Raw genomic sequence first — 3,897 nt, 5'->3', positions numbered from 1 at the left:
TGATGCCTTTGTTTGTTATTGGTATATCCAGAATGTAGGAAAGCCAAATTTATGTTGCTGGAACTGCAAGTGTATTAATAGGCTTTTCAAGATTATTTCTCAGGCTGGGCACAGTGGCTTACGCCTGTAATCCCATCTCTTTGGGAGGCTGAGGCAGGTGGATCATGAGGTCAGGAGTTCAAGGCCAGCCTGGCCAACATAGTGAAACCGCGTCTCTACTAAAAATACAAAAACTAGCCGGGTGTGGTGGCGGGTGCCTGTAATCCCAGCCGTTCGGGAGGCTGAGGCAAGAGAATTGCTTAAAGCCAGGAGGTGGAGGTTGCAGTGAGGCGAGGTCGCGCTGTTGCACTCCAGCCCAGGCGACAGTGTGAGACTCCGTCTTAAAAAAGTATGTATTTATCACAGGTGACCAGTTGTAGGTAGAAAAGTCACAGCATGTTTGAGGTAACAATCCAGTATGGGTAGTAACCCAAAGCATACACTGCTTGGTGGGAGGTGGGGAAGAAATTGGACAATTCACACAAGATTTTAAATAGTAATTACTTCCCAACCACAAGTCCCCTTAATAGTTTTAATATGCGTATCCCTTTTCAGTAGCAGGCCTGGAATTAGTGCATTTTGATTCAGTAGCAGGCCTGGAATTAGTGAATTTTGAAACAGTCTCTGTCACCCAGGCTAGAGTGCAGTGGCATGATCTTGGCTTACTGCAACCTCTGCTACCTGGGTTCAAGTGACTCTTCTTCCCCAGCCTCCCAAGTAGCTGGAATCACAGATGCCTGCTACCGCGCCTGGCCAATTTTTGTAGTTTTAGTTGGCCAGGCTGGTCTTGAACTCCTGACCTCGTGATCCACCCGCCTCAGCCTCCTAAAGTGCTGGGATTACAGGTGTGAGCCACTGTGGCCAGATGTTTTGTTTTTTTTTTTTTTTTTGAGACGGAGTCTCGCTCTGTCGCCCAGGCTGGAGTGCAGTGGCCGGATCTCAGCTCACTGCAAGCTCCGCCTCCCGGGTTCACGCCATTCTCCGGCCTCAGCCTCCCGAGTAGCTGGGACTACAGGCGCCCGCCACCTTGCCCAGCTAGTTTTTTGTATTTCTTAATAGAGACGGGGTTTCACCGTGTTAGCCAGGATAGTCTCGATCTCCTGACCTCGTGATCCGCCCGTCTCGGCCTCCCAAAGTGCTGGGATTACAGGCTTGAGCCACCGCGCCCGGCCGTTTTTTTTTTTTTAAAATAGACATGAGGTCTCACTATATTGCCCAGGCTGGTGTCAAAGTCCTGGCCTCAAGTAATCCTCCCGATTTGGCCTCCCAAAGTGTTGAGATTATAGGTGTGAGCTGCTGCGTCCCACCACCAGATGTTTGGACAGGAAGATAAATTGAGTTACACAGTACAGTGTTCATTGGTGCCAGGGCATGATTTTAAGCTTTTATTGTGTTTAATGAAGCTCTGAGAAGAAACCCAAGGGAAAGTGATACATCTCGTAGTAAGCCTCTGCTTCCTCTGTTAACAGAAAGAAACTTAAAACAGTTGAACTGTATGTTGAGCAAGGCATATACTTTTGTGCAATTTAGGGAAGAGTTGAGAGACCTCTCTGGCCACGTGGGGCTTTGAAGCAATATGATGGCATTTTGTTATTTTTTAATTTTTTTGAGATGGAGTCTTGCTCTGTTGCCAGGCTGGAGTGCAGTGGTGCAATCTTGGCCCACTGCAACCTCCGTCTCGGATTCAAGCGATTATCCTGCCTCAGCCTCCCAGGTAGGTGGGACTATAGGCGTGTGCCGCCACACTGGCTAATTTTTGTATTTTTAGTAGAGACGGAGTTTCACCATGTTGGCCAGGGTGGTATCAATCTCCTGACCTCATGATCCACCTGCCTCAGCCTCCCAAAGTGCTGGGATTACAGCACCCGGTTGCTGTTACTTTGTTTTTTATAAAATGAGATGGAGTCCTCACTTCGTTTCCCAGGGTGGGCTCAGATGATCCTCCCACCTCAGTCTCCCTAAATGCTGGGGTTACAGATGAGCCACTGTGCCCAGCCTGTGTTCCCCCCTCCCAGATGGAGTCTTGCTCTGTTGCCCAGGCTGGAGTGCCATGGCATGATCTTTCACTGTAACCTCGGCCTCCTACAAGACAGGTTCAAGAGATTCAGTCTCCTGAGTAGCTGGGATTACAGGTGTCCGCCGCAATGCCCAGCTTATTTTTGTATTTTAGTAGAGACGGGGTTTCACCATGTTGCCCAGGCTGGTCTCGAACTCCTGAGCCGAAGTATTCCTCCCACTTTGGCCTCCCAAAGTGCTGGGGTTACAGGCGTGAGCCACCATGCCCGGCCTGTTGTTTTTTTGTTTTGAGAAAAGGTCTTACTCTCTCCCAGGCTGGGGTGTGGTGGCATGATCACAGTCCCTGCAGCCTTCAACTCCTGGGCTCAAGCGGTCCTCTTGCCTCAGCCTGAGTAGCTGGGACTACAGACCTGCCCCACCACACCACCTGCATCCTCTCAAAAGCGTATTATAGGCATGAGCCATCATGCCCCGCCACATTTTGTTTTGACGCAGCATCAGATCTGGAAGATTCTGAGTCTGGAGAAGGGTATTTCATATTTGGATTGGTGAGTTATTCACCCTCTTTCCACTTCCTGCAAAACTCCTTATCAGCAACAAAGCAAAATGAATTTTTTTTTCCCTTGAGACAGGGTCTTGCTCTGTTGCCGAGGCTGTAGTGCAGTGGCACCATCATGGCTCATTGCTGCTGCCTCAACCTTCTGGATTCAAGCAATCCTCCCGGCTCGGCCTCTTGGAGTAGCTGGAACTACAAGTGCATGCCACGCACCCAGCTGGTTTTTTTTTTTCTTTCTTTCTTTCTTTTTATTGACAGGGTTTTTTGCCTTGTTCCCCAGGCTGGTCTTGAACTCCTGGACTCAAGCAGTCCACCCGCTTCGACCTCCTAAAGTGCTGGGATTCCAGGTGTGAGCCAGTATGCCCGACCACAAAATGAATTTTCTAAGCATTGATTTTATTATGGTAGAGTCGATGATGAGTAGCATGGAATTTTCTAGCTCATCTGGGATATGTGGGGAGTTTATCTTGAATATATAAATCCTTTGATAATCTGATTTGGTGTGTTTAATGAATGAAGTAATTGGTACAAGGTCTTTCTCCAGTCTTCTGCTGTTGCTTTCCCACAACTGTCCCTGGTAAGGGTTTTTACATATATTACACATTCACACTTGCCTTGTTGCTCCATCCCTTTTTCTTCCCAAGGGTCTCACTTGGGTTGAATGTAGGAAGAGTTAACAGTATAGTAGGGTGAGCAGCCTATTGAAACTCATCCTCAGCTTCATAAAGGCAGATTGATGAAAGTTCTAAGACCCATATGCTAACATTTGCTACTCAGGGAGGTCAGTGTGAAGAGAGTGGTGGCTTTTCTTATTTTTTTTCTTTTTGAGACGGAGTCTCGCTCTGTCGCCCAGGCTGGAGTACAGTGGTGCGATCTCTGCTCACTGCAACCTCCAACTCCCTGGTTCAAACAATTATCCAGCCTCAGCCTCCTGGAGTAGCTGGAATTACAGGCACCCACCACCATGCCCAGCCAATTTTTGTATTTTTAGTAGAGAGAGGGTTTCACCATGTTGGTCAGGATGGCCTCCATCTCCTGACCTCCTATTCTGCCTGCCTCGGCCTCCCAAAGTGCTGTGATTACAGGTGTGAGCCACCCCCGCGCCCAGCTGAAAGTGGCTCTTTTCAAAGGATTTGAAGTTCACTGTATCAGGAGCTTTGTGGGCCCTGCAGTGGGAGCCAGGTTTACAAGGGGCTTCTCTTCCATAATCAGGCAGATCATTTTAACTTTACTAAGCCTGTTTCCTCATCTATAAAGTGGATGTGTAGCACATCTATCTATAGAGT

Source organism: Chlorocebus sabaeus, chromosome 7, assembly GCF_047675955.1.
Source record: "Chlorocebus sabaeus isolate Y175 chromosome 7, mChlSab1.0.hap1, whole genome shotgun sequence".
Classification (NCBI taxonomy): Eukaryota; Metazoa; Chordata; class Mammalia; order Primates; family Cercopithecidae; genus Chlorocebus; species Chlorocebus sabaeus.
This window is presented reverse-complemented; position numbering follows the sequence as displayed.